Below are 14,084 nucleotides of genomic sequence, written 5' to 3'. Positions count from 1 at the left end.
CAAATAGCTGGCAGGGAGAGGAGGGGAGAGGGAAGAAAGCAGGGGAGAAGGCAAGCAGAAAATCCTTTTAATATAGTGCTACTATTGGAAAATCAACCAAAGTGTAAAATGAAAAAAGGAAAATTCAAAGCAACTGTAAAACGTGAAACTATTTCAGTCCAAACAGTGCTTTGGAAGGCATTCCTACATGACTCGCACTGACAGTGACTAAGGCAGGACTAGCTGTAAGCTTCCCTGCAGCTACATTTGTCCTGTGTCATATGCTTCAAGGTCAGCTCTGAGTGTCACAAAATGCACGTGTCTCCTTCAAACAATGCACCTTGTTTTATAACTTACTGAACACATTTTTTATTTATCTCTCTGCAAATGAGAGAGATGGTAATAGCAAAAGAAAATTGTTCAACAGCAGTGAAGGTCAGGAGATGAACAGATTTGTTTAACAAACCATCTCAGTACCATCTTCCTAATCCTCAGAGAGAGGAACAGAGCAGAAGTGCTGTTAAAATTCAGTCTACTTCATTAATAATTTGCCTTTTTTTCTCCCTATTAACTCATACACTCTTATACCTTCCACCTCTGAGCAACGTCCCCAGGCAAAGCCAAAGTCTGGCCTTAAGTGAGAAACATGTACTTGTCTCGCAGGGGCTCTCCAACATGATAAGGCCATGAAGTTTCCTGCTGAAGGAAACAACCACATGTTCCCCATCATCTTCACTACTGCTGCCCGAAAAAATCTACAGGGAAATGCAGGATGTACCCACAGTATTAAATCCATTTTGCATTTCAAACTTGGGAACGTCCCACTGTGTTTGCATGGACATGTGTATACAGCTGGATGCTTATCCTCATCTCCCCAGTTCTGGATACAAGTAGGATGGCTTTAGTACAGTGCAGTCTCATCTGCATGTTTGGTGCAAGTGCAGCTGGTTGTGGAACACACAGCATCTGCTGATACCTACCCTGAGCAAAGCCTGCGTGTAACTCTTGGGATCAAACCAGGACTAGACAAAAAACATTTGGGCAGTAGGACTGCAGATGTTAAATTTATTCTTCAATCCATGGAGTAGATCTATGTACGTAGTAACCCACAAAGGATTACACATATCCAGTGCATGTAACATGCAACCTGACAAATCAGTAAAATTCCTCAATTAAAACATAGAGTAAAACTGACAAGAAAGTTCAAGAAACGCTGTTGTAAAAAGGTAATAATAAAATAACATACTGTTTGGGTCTGTCTAGAGCAACTGCCAGTACATGTGAACTAAGAATATCTGAAGATTTACGCTACAACATTTCATTCTGGTGAGTGTAGTCATGGAGGCCTGGCAGAAAATAAAACAACAGAAGTCCCTCATTGTTCACAGGTTTTCTTGGTGCTAGGGCAGTGAGGGCCTTGGTTTCCAGGTGCTAGGGCCTCCTGAGAAGGAGGCAGCCTCTGGGGGTAAGATTTCTGCTCTACTGATTTCTGGTGCTTTTCTAGTGAAGTCTTCCCAAGCAGCATGGCCTTTCCTCACTGCAGCTGGCTGCTCTGTCTACCTGCAAGCTCTGCCTCAAGCCTGAGGACACTTCCCTGAGTGATTTTTCTAAGTTTCCCTGTTTTTCAGACTCTTTTAATAATGAAGAATCCCATGAAAAGAAAAAACAAAACACCCTTAATGACATTTTCCTTAGCTAATTTTGGGGAGCAGGAATCCTTGCTACAAGTAGGGCCAAAGACCTTGGGAGGTGAGCGGGAAAGTTCTTATCCTCATGGCATTCATCAGGACACACATGAGTATTAGACCTCCTACATTTTGAGTATATTACTTTCTCATCCGTTTTTCCCCATTTCTTTTTTATCCATCTGAGGGAACTGGACCCCAACATTTTCTTGCAGCTCAGAGACAGATAGGCACATTACAGTGGGAACCTGGTGTGTCTCTCACCACACTGAATGAGTCACTTATGTGATGCATGACATGTGGTACTCATTTTCCAAAGCTACCTCCTCTCCTCAGGCACCTGCTCTTTTCTTGTGAGTGCTGGTGGCTTACTTAAGATAAATGCACCATACATGCAGACAACGGTGCTGCCACCGACAGCCACTATGCTATACAATGCCCTAATGCTAGACTGCTCACTTCAGTGATGGGTAGATGTCAGACTCAGGAATTCTGAGAGTCATATCTTCTGCCTGCTGGAAAAAAGCCATAGACACCAACAGAGAGCATCTCCTCCTCCCTCATGCTAACACTGGCACACAAACTGCCTTGCAGCACACCTGCAGAAAAGCTTTCCAAAGTTAACATAAAATATGGTTACCTTTCCAGAACAAGCTATTTCTACTTTTTCCCCAGGCATGTTGTAAAAGATCATGTTACAGGGAAGAAAGATTCAGAGCTGAAATCACATATTTTTGTTCAAGAAGCCTGAGATGAACTCTTACAACCACCCTCTTGTTTATAGTAATGGACTCACTTCAGAGCATGAGTATCATTGTTATTTTTTTTGGTGTTTCTGTTCAGTTAATGTTTTTGATTTACTTCCTTGATTTCTAACTAGTCATCACAACTGATGGTGAGTTCAAACATTTTCAAGAAGATGAATTTCACCCAATTATCTTTATTAACAAACTCCTGATTATTACATTGGCAGCAGTCTTGTAGGATGGATGAAAAAGTAAGAGGCATATATCTTTCTAAAATTAGTCCCAGGATGAAAAGTCTTTCCGGGGGACTGCTGGAAGCTGGTTTTTGTGCCTTGTTAGAAAAGATGCAGTGGACTTTTGACACAAAAAGAGCCTCATTAAAACTCAGACATTGGTGAACTCTCTTGATCAAGATTGATTTCTATTTCATTGTGTTGTGCTTAATTGAGGAAAAAAGAAGCAGTATGGGAGTAAACTAGCCATAGGTTATTCATTTAAGTACAATAATATCTGCTCAATCAAGAGACCTCACAGAACAGCTTTTTGTTCTGATTAGGATATATACCCAGTTAAAGGTTTCAAACCAATTCCCGCTCAAATCAATGGGACCTTTCTCTACCAGCTTCAATGGTTGTTGATTGAGTCTGGAGAGAGGATGCTCTTTCATATATGAAAGTGTTCTGAGATCACGCTGGATTTTTTGAGGTAAATTACTAGTTCAAATAGGAGAAGGAGAAGCCTGAGGCAAGACATGGCCTGAGAGATTTTTGAGGCAGGATATTTGCGAAGAGGCAGAGGTCAGGAGTTATTGCTAAGAATTTCTGCCTAAGATACATTTATTGAAGTCAGTATACTTAGCTGTGAATTACAGGTGTATATATAAGCATCCACAGAATAACCAGAAGATTGTCCCTTATTTGTGTTTGAGAGTGCATTTAAATAAATAAATAATGTGGGCTAATAAATAAGAGTAGAGCTCTGAAGGATTACCAAAGTTTTTGGGTTTTGTTTGTTTGTTTGTTTTTCACAAGTGCTAGTGACATGAAGTACCACTACAGAACTATCATACTAAATTTCCCCAGAAGTCCTGTTAGCTACTGTAAGAATGCTTGAAAAATATAGAATATTTGAAGAGTTCTGGAAGGGACAGTAAAACAATTTATCTGGACAAAACTACATTGACAGAGGCATTATTAGAAAAGAAAGAAAGTACCAAGGGCTTTTTGGTGTCACAGGGGCTGCATGTGCAACACACTTACAGATGTCACAATAAACTAAGATTCCTTTCACAGTTGTTGTGGCTTAATGCCAGGGAGCAACTAAGCCCCACACAGCCGCTTGCTCATTCCTCAAGCCCCCAGTGGGATGAGGGAGCAAATCAGAAGAGTAAAAGTGAGAAAACTCATAGGTTAAGATAAAAGCAGTTTAATAGGAAAAGTCAAAGACATGCACACATGCAAAGCAAAACAAGGGATTCATGCACTTCTTCCCATGGGCAAGCAGGTGTTCAGCCATCTCCAGGACAGCCGGGCTCCATCATGCACAATGGTTACTTAGGAAGACAAATGCCATCACTTCGAATGTCCCCCCCTTCTTTCTGCAGCTTTATATACTGAGTATGACATCATATGGTGTGGAATATCCCTTTGGTCAGTTGGGGTCAGCTGTCCCTGTTGTGTCTCCTCCTGTGTTCTTGTGCACCCTCAGCCCACTGGCTGATGGAGTGGAGTGAGGAACAGAAAAGCCCTTGACTTCGTGTAAAGCTGTTCAGGAGTAACTAAATCATGCCTGTGTTATCAACACTGTTTCCAGCACGAATTCAGAACATAGCCCCTGATAGCTACTAGAAAATTAACTCTATCCCAGCCAAAACCAACACAAGAGTTAAGTAGCGCTGTGGCCTTCTAAAACTTTATTTTTGCTGCATGAATTTCCCTATAAAACTTATTTATCAAATGGATGAAGTAGAAATCAAATAAAGAATAATTTCAAAAAATAAAAACCCGTAAATATTTAAAAGTAGTTGGGAATCTAATAATGGTAAGAGTTATGAACCTAGAAACAAGATTCATCTGTACATTGATAATTATGATTGTAAGTTGTGTAAGATTAAAGACTGAGTCTAACTTTCGAAGTTATCTTAAACCACTTAACAGAGAGGAGTCTTTATACTTCATTAATTTAATTCATTAACTTCTGCTGACTTAAGCATCTGGTCTGTAGATCCCCCCTCTTCAACAAGGTGCATATATTTCAATGTCTATTTTTTTTTTAAGAAGTATTTAAATCCTAAAGCAAACTAGCTAGATTAAAATATAAATGAATTTACAGCAAGGTCAGAGGAAATAGGAGATTGCATCTCCAAGTATGGCTGTCTTAAATTATTGGACAACTGCATTCTTTGAGAGGTAACTCAGGCATCTTGCACGTCCCATTCAAAAGGTGTATTCAAACAGCAAAATTTGGATATACAACCGACAATTATCCATAGCCAAGAAAAGTTTAACTGTCAGTGCCCTGCCAATGAGGGCAAAAAGGGAGCAGTGGAGAGGACAGCCAACAAACACTTTAGGTATCATTAAATGTGAGTTCTTATTGCCTTTTGCACAGCTGGGTAGGCACCCTACTCCTGATTTTACAGCATTTGACAACTTGTGGAGTAGCAAGTAAGTAAGTAGCAACCATAGCTTATCTTGTAAGAGAGCTTAGGAGGAAAGAGGAGAAAAATCATAGCAAAAGCCATCTTTAGAATTCAAGATGAAACGTCTTGAAATCTTTAGTCTGCCATATTTGACCATTTGTATTGCAAAAAGATTGGAGGTGGAATTCCTGTGTCTGCACTGATCCAAGCGGGGCAGGTGGATTTCAGACCATTGAGGGGGGAATTAATGGATGCTGAGATTTGCCAGTGTTTGTGAATAACTAGTTTGGTTTTGGTTTCTCAGAGGGATGTGGAAGGGAAATGATGAGCAGTAGCTTTCAACAGGCTGAGTTATGAGCTATTAACTGGTGTGAAATTTGACCCAATTAATGCATGTGTCCTAACTCTAAATCTGCCATACTGGATTTCTTTCACTTAGGTTACTTCTGCAGAAGCCAGAAGCCTGTATTTCTACTACAAAGTCATTGTGTACTTGAACATGTGAGCTAGGCTGCAACCTACCAGTGTGGAAATATAGGCTGATAGTAGTCAGTGTGACCATGATGGTATGTGATAGTCATCACCTTTAACGGTGTCAGCAGAAGTCACAGCTCCTACCAAAACATCTCAATCTCTGGGCTGCACTCACTTTATCACTTGATTTGTCTGCTTCTATGGATGTTATATTCTTTTCTGTGCTTTGACACAACTGTAAGATGTTAAGTAGAAGATACCATGACATAGTCTTTTGCTTGGTTATTTAGACACGTTCTTCAGAGGAAAGAAGTTTGGAGTTGGATTTGTCAGCATAACGATTATTGAACTGATGTTTCATGTGTGATGGGAAGCTTCTAGTACCGTTTGTATCACTAAGGTAGTAGAAAACTCATGAAATTACAAGAAATGATCTATTATTATGTTTTTGTCAGGATGCTATGCAGGCTCCCAGTACATCCACTGTTACACCTATACTACGTGTCTCTGACAAGCTTCTAGATCCCAAGAGGGATTATTATACAATGAATGAAGAATCTAACCATTAGGACCAGGTAGATTGGTACGTACTTGAAGACAGGACACCTTAGCTAGTTTTCAGATTTGAAGTGAAGAATTACTGACATCAGTGTAAAGCAGTTGGGTGGGAGTATTTCAGGTTGCAATTTTGGACTTTGGAGCTACAGTCCACCTAAGTCCTGTTCTGGATTTGATCTGTAGTTGCTAAATGCCACATCTCTTTGTGTACACTCTTTCTCTAGCTGATCTTTCTTGGTTCAGACTGTATCCAGTTTTTGAGTATCAAACGGCATAATGCTAATGTGCCCCACAATTGTGCACGCTCATGCTTTTGAATGAAGAATTAGTTTGAATGTCGAATATCTTAAAGAATGCCAAGGAAGTATTGCGTAATGCCAGCGTCAAGAAAATTAGTAAACTATGGTGGGAAGAAACATTCTTGGCAACTCACAGTTTTGATCCCCTTGGCAAAGTCCTGTTTGCTTTTAACTGTTTTTTAGAAAAAGTAAATCTTTCACTGGTTCAACAAAATAAGCAGAAATTACTAGCAACATTTAGTTAAATATAGCACATCTGCATTCCTACAATTTTCATACTTTGTCTTACTAATTTTGTCCACTCATCGTTCCTATCAGAATGAATTTTAAAGTTGAAAACATAATTCCTGTTATTGCATGTATTATTAGAGTGCCTATGGGCATATCAGCCCAGCATTCTTAGAGTGCACAGTGCTGCACAAAGAGAAATCAAAAGCATCGTCCGTATTTTAAAAAGATTGTTATCTATGTAAAACAGAAGGAAAAACAAAAGCAAAACAAAACAAACAACCACCACAACAACAACAAAAACACATCCACCCAAAAACCAACAAAAACCTACAGTGGATTTATACAGACAAGTAAGCACAAAAACAGTTAGTAACTTTTCATGTTTCTTCAGAGCCAAAATTCTTCCCAAGTCTTTTGTTTGTCTTTCTGAGTGCATTCTTTAATGTCTTAGGCCTCAGTGTCCTTACTTACCTGCAATGAATATTTTCAAACCTCCATTCTTACCCCAGAATAAGAAAAAAAATCCAGGGACCAAGTATTCTTGTCATGCAATTGGCAAATTGAGATTAGTAGCATTCTTAAAACTTTTTTCCAAAATCTTAAGATTGTGGATATAAACCAAAATGAGCTGATTTAAGTGTCAGTGAAAATTAAAGGAACGAACAACACACTGTCACATCTAGATCCACCTGGTTTTCTTCATAATAGGCTAAGGTGGAGATGCTTGAGTTAAAAGAGGAAAATAGATGCAACTGACCATCTCTGAGCAAGAATAGTTTCACTCTGTTAGCTTCCAAAATATCTGGTATCTCCTCAGCAGTCTCAGACAGCACCAGTTCTTCAATATTCCATGTTCTTTGTATAAGGCCTGTGTGTAAACTTTTCTCCTGCATAAGGCATCACCATTAAGCAGTTAGATGCTTACTTGACTTAAGGGATGTTTATATTGCTTGTATTGTTTATATTGCTATTGGTGTAGTGAGTCTTCTGATTGTCAGCTGGCTTGGATATTCAGATGCAGATTTTTGGTGCAAGGCAGTAAGATGATTCTTGCAGAAGCAGCTCTATTTGCTGCCACCTCCTCAGGGGAACCAGCACCTGTGCTGTGGAGTCACTGGTTCACTGTTTCTGTCCAAATCAAATGGGTGAATTTAAACCACTTGTGCTTATAAATAATTATGCCTTAAGCTCCCCTGCTTGACTTTGCATTGGGAGAAATGAAGATCAGTGGTCTCAATGTGGTGATGGTAAACAGCTGGCAGTAGTTGTGTGCTGAATCTGTTCACTGCCTGTGGCATTTTAGCCCATCACCAGAGCATCCTAACACACTGTGTTTGCCACAACCATATTCAGCAACTCCATATGTACCAGGTAGTATACATTAATAAACAGGTTTTGGTAAAACTTTGGAGACAAGGGTAAATATCTACCCAAGTTTAGTCAGCAAGAATTGTACTTTGGCTTCATGGTCCTCAAATCCTACTCCCTCTGATTAACTCATGGAGATTTAATGCGTGTACATCCAATCCTTCACTGTACCTTGGTTTAGACAGAAATAATAGATCATGGTGCCCACAAAAAGTCTCCGTGTCCAGTTAGATGCAATACTGAATGCAGAGGAAGAGATGAAAGAGAAAGGGTCAGAGAAAGAGGAAGGGACCCTAATGGAAAGAAGAAAAGAGGAAACCCAACATGGAAGGACCAAAGTGGAAATAGAGCTGATGAGTGGAAAGAAGCCTTCATTCACATACCTTCAAGGATCTAAATGGTTATTCTAAGATTATTCTTTCATGTCAATCTAACAGCTCCTGATGTTTGGACTGAAAACCATTCCAGACTCAAGTGTTACATGACATTTTGAGGCCTGACATATATAATATATATATCACATGCATCATTCATCTTGATTTTGCCAGCAATTTATTTACTGTTCTTACTCTTTTCTTATTTGAACAGGACGTCACTGTTTTATTTGCCATCTGTGAGCTCCATATGGTCACAACTAATGAAAGTATGTAGTCTAAAAGAGATGACACCATTAAAATAACCTTTGTTTGATTAAATACACAGTCTTCTTCTTTTAGACTATCCTTGCCATCACTAAATGTCAAGATAAATAGTCTTCTTGCATTATCTGAGGACCACAGGTTTTGGGATAGCTGAAAAAAATGTTGGCTGTCAAGTTAGAACTCCAGTGAAATTTGCTGAAAAGTCTCCAGAGTTAAAGTCCTGCTGTATTCTTTTTGTTCATACACATTCATATTAGCAGCTTTCCCTGAATCTCCAGCTCCATCAGAAACAAAAAAGAAGCTGATGGGGCATCATGTTTTTTGTCTTCTAGCCTTAGACACTTGGACCCTTCAATCCATATGGTTTATCTATGATTCTGTGATCTCGTTTACAAACCCACTCATCTTGGGGAGATGAGCAGCATGGAAATCCTCTGGTGTACTCTCAGGCCCCGCTCCGTTCCCAAGCAATTTAGAGGAATGAGCAACAGCAAAATCAGCTGCATCTCCCTCTCACTTGTCTGTGTCATCAACAACCTTTGCATTTAGTAGACAATAAAATATTCTTAGGCCTACATCTGTAGCAATGAGGCCTTTCACACCCATGTGCTCTGCTTTGCCCAGAGGAAGCCTTAGCCACCAAAACTGCAACTGCAAGATGTTCCAGTGGAACTCTCAGAGGAAGTCGCTTTTTCTGTAAACTCTTGAGAGAAGAGGCCAGGATTTGCTCCTGATATATTTTTACATTTTAGAGATATAATTATGGCTGGTTATATCTGTGAAACCCCATTAAAGCACTGGCAGCCAGAATCAGGACCTTTTAAGCCAGTCGGTTTCCAAAATCGATTTTCATAAATGAAGTTGAAATGGATGCCAGCTTTATATGGCTACAGTGCTGCCACTGTACACAGGAATATTAGTTTTAATGGTTTGTTAAAATCCCTAGGGTGTTGGATGAGGTTTTAAATATTGTTTTAAAATACATTAAATGAAAATAATTAAATAATATATTGCTTTTACAATGCAACTGAAAAGGCTATGTAATTAGAATGAGGGGTAATATACAATATTTAATCATGGCCCTGGTGTTCTCTATAATGAAGTTTGAGTAATTAGTGGGATGATGACTGAGTAGTTATTACTTAGTATGAGGTTTGTATTCCATTACACAAAACATCAATCACTGTTTCCCCATGACAGCTCTTAATGGCGTTCTCTCTTTTTCTTTTCCCTATGACTTTGTTTGAACATTTGTAGAGTTACCCCATTTTTTGTTTAAGCTTTTCACTGTCTGTCTTGATTGTTTTGACAAGTGAGGCCAAACTCCATTGTGATCTATATAATGTAGCATGAATGACTACTAAAAAGGAGATTTATTTTTACTTTTGATGAAAGGAATGCTGGAAAAATGTCAGGTTCAATAGATTTTTCAGCATAGCTGTGCATCTATGAAGTTTTTATACCGTGCCTATTTTTTACACAATTTAAAAGGCCTTTTTGTGTCATCTGGGAAGCTTATTTACAAACCTCTGTTGATGATTTCTCCCCATACTTTCCCCTGCTCTTCAGGAATTGAGGCCATGGGAAATCTGAGATTGTCTGGCCTGATCCTCTCAATGGTTTTGAAATGCAAAAATTGAGTGTTAGTTTGGTGTTTAATTAGGAGCCTATAGTGAGGAAAAGCTTTTCTCATCACATTTTTTTCAGCAAAATGTTAGTCTGTTGCCCTCAACACCACCTGATGTTTCTCCTATATCCATGATCAGTCTGAACTTTATTAGAATGAGAACAAGTTACTCATAAATGGATGGGTTACCTGACTGACAGTATGACCCTTCTTTTTCTTGCTGGGAAAAAGGTAAAGTAGTTTATTAATTTTCTTCTTGCTATATATTTTTCTATTAAAGACATGCCAGGGAACAAGCCAGAACAGTTTTAGTGATCATGGGACAACTGGCACTCTAACAGTAATGGAAAGGTATTAATTGCCTCTTCAAAGGTTGAGTGCAGCTGTTGTTCATTCAACATCTGATATCATCCAGGCCTTGAGGACTGACATGGTGTTTAGGATGAACATGAAAAATTATAGCATGTTCTCAGTAAAACTAACATGTAAGATCATAGCCCCTCCTTGCTAGCCAGGCACTCCAGGGCACCCAACAGATACTGCTACCAGTTTTCTCTCAGGGTGTTAAATGGCCAGGCTGAGATCAACAGACATCCCCTTACACCACACGAGTAAAGGACAAAACTGTATATGATATAACAAAAATAATCTTGATCAACTCCAACAAGCAAGGGCCTTGTGTGATACCTTGTGTGATGCAAAGACACATATTCAACTTTAGTGACAAGATGTTATATTGTGAGTAGAGGGAGAGGAGAGAGCTGGTTTACTGCCATCTGTACTGAACAGACATGGTAGGGAAACAAGTGACTGTGCAAACCATAACCCACAGCACAAAGGTAATTTCAAGATGCACAGATCTAACAGTCTAACATCATAGCAACATCTTCTTAACAACAAGAAGAATAAGGGGGAAAGGGCCTTTGCCATAGATGCAAACAGACTAAATACAGGAAATTGTTCTGCCCGCTATATCTTTCTTCCCTGCTGCTGAAGAAGCGAAAAAAGGGTGATTAACGTAAGAACTGTAGTGGCTGTTTGATAACACACATGGTCTGAACTCTACAACCCTTGCTGGTTTGTTTTTTTTTTTAATAATTGTTATTTTCTTCTTTTTGTTTGCTTGGTTTTGTTCCACATTCAAGGAGAAGTGAAAGAAAATCTTGTTATACAAGAAGAAGTTTTCATGAGACAAATGCAACATGTAAATATCACCAGTTTGAAGCAAAGTCAGGCCTGAAGAGATGCCGCTCTGTAGCTGGAAGCTTGTTTAAGCTGAGCAAATGAGTAAGAAACCTTCTCTGACAAGCACTGTTGCCTGTGCTCAGATTGACTCATACAGTCAATTTCATTGACTTCAAGGTAACTTTGCAAGGTGCTGAGTGCTCTCAGTTCTTATTGATTTAAAATAAGTTTAAAGCATAATGTGTAATACAGGAAACTAATGAGATATAAGATGAAGGCAGAATAGGCCCAATAAGAACACTGGACATGGAATAGAAAAGGAAAGTATTAAAAAAGGGAAAAGGGAATAAGGCACAGGGCAAGTTTAGTTTCACCCAACTTTGGTCGCCTAAAAGCTAGATGTGTAGCCTGTGCTAATTATCCAGATTTTGTCCATAGTCATGAAGAGAAAGTGACACCTCCACAGAGATATTAATTTCACAAATCTTGGAAAATTATTTTAGGAAGGAATGAGTCACCCTTCAGGGTATCTGTGTCTCTCCACTGAGTTTAAAGGGAGTCTAGGGAAGATCAGAGAAGCTTTTTCTGGGAGATAAATGGATTCATTTGAAAGAAAACAAATCAGCTATGAAGCAGAGCAGAGCATACCACTATCCTAAAGATAAATCAGTTATAAAGCTGGAACACAAGAGGTTCCACTTAAATTTGAGAAAAAACTTCTTCTCAGTAAGTGTGACAGAGCACTGGAACAGGCTGCCCAGGGGGGTTGTGGAGTCTCCTTCTCTGGAGACATTCAAAACCCACCTGGACATGTTCCTGTGTGACCTCACCTAGGCGTTCCTGCTCCGGCAGGAGGATTGGACTAGATGATCTTCCGAGGTCCCTTCCAATCCCAAACATATTGTGATACTGTGTGATGCTGTGATAAATTGGTCAGATGTGTTGATTTCTGTTAAGTGCTTTGTTGAACTCTAAGGTATAAAAAATTGGAAAGGTTTTTTCATAGAGTAACACTAAGAGTTTTTATCTCTAGCTCCACACATTTTAAATCAAATGAACCTAAGTGTTTTAAAATACCTGAATGCCCATATACAGAAAATAAACCAGCTGCTACGTGCTAGAAGCATCTTACATACAGTCACAAGCATTTACTTTATCACCACTTAATCCATGGTAGGTACATCCCATAAGACTGGTAAATCCTTCATTGTGGGTTATAACCATAGTAGAGTTGAAGCATGTAAACCAGGATTTTGATCAGACATAATTTTACTTCACAGTCTTAAAACCTTCACCCAGTCATAGATATGTTTTCTATTTGATTTCTAACAGCCTGCTCTGCAGGCATTACCTAGCAGAATAACTCCCATCAGAAACATCAGGTGCATCACTCATTACCAATAGATACCTACAAATAGATGCTATGAGCTGTCTGACCACTTGTTATTGGCTAACTTTCAAGCACCTGGACACCAGGCTGGTATCAAGGACTCAGAAGTGGAAGCTTAAGAAGTATGAAAGAATTCAGTAAGGAGTCACCTTTAACTAACCACCAGGAAAGGGCATGATTTGGGGAGCAGGAGAGAGTGTGGCTGGACAGGGTAATGGTTGAGGAGGCCAGACAGGACACTGGGCAAAGCTAAATGTTCCCCCTGACAGTTGTGATATAACACTGGGAGGAAGTGTGAAAGTGTGCTCAGAAGCAGAAGACAGACCTGTAACTGCCTTGGCCCAACCACCTGTACTTAGTCCTCTGGTCCTCACAGTGAGGGCTTCACAATGAGGACAGCATGTCTGCCCTTGGGACTTTCTACAAGAGATGCTCTCTACTGATTGCATAGCTAACATTGCTCCCTTCTTTTAAGGTGTGGTCAAGTGCCACCTAAGTATCTTGGCCACTGATTACTTCCAACATCTCCTGAATGCTTGATTGGCATGGGGTGTGAGCATGTTTCTGCTCCTTTGCCAGCTTGAGGAGTTTAAACCTCTGTCTCTCAACCCTGCTGCCCTAAGAAGACACTTACAGCTTAGACTGAGTGCAGGAATTCTCTTCCTTTCCTGATGAATTTATGATATTGTCTGGGGAAAAATAAATCAAGATTTCTATAATTAGAAACAGAAGGAACAAATATAGTCCAATGAAAAAGGACAGCTACCTGCTTGGGAACTGCAGGTCTGTTTTGGCAGAGAAAAAAATAATCCTATTTGCAATGTCTTCAAACAATTTGTACCCACCCCATATCCTTCCTTCCTGGATGAACACCCTGATTACTAGATGAAGAATCAAGAGATTTCTTCTCTTTCTGAGCCTCAACTTTCTGAAATGAACTCTTAGCAACCCAGTAATCCCTAACTAATTCTAGGAGAAGAGCTAAAATATATATGAGTATTTTCTCAGACATGGCCTCTTTTGCAACTCAGAAATTTTATCCGTGAGTGGTTCAAGAAGCTGATGTGTGCTCTAGATGTCCAGCAGTGTTGTACTCCTGGTCTACAAGAACAGTACAGCCCTCCAGCAATGACAGCACACGTGCTCGGTGGGGAGTGTTGGATCTGTGGAACAGCTGAAAATGTCAGAGTATGCTCTGGGACGTGCTCGTGGTGCACAACACATTAGATCCAGTGCTTTTTGGAGGTGTTAGGTTTACAG

The sequence above is a fragment of the Streptopelia decaocto genome (assembly GCF_964273445.1).
Source record: "Streptopelia decaocto genome assembly, chromosome: 1".
NCBI lineage: Eukaryota > Metazoa > Chordata > Aves > Columbiformes > Columbidae > Streptopelia > Streptopelia decaocto.
The sequence above is the reverse complement of the archived record's forward strand: the minus strand, read 5'-3'. Positions refer to the sequence as shown.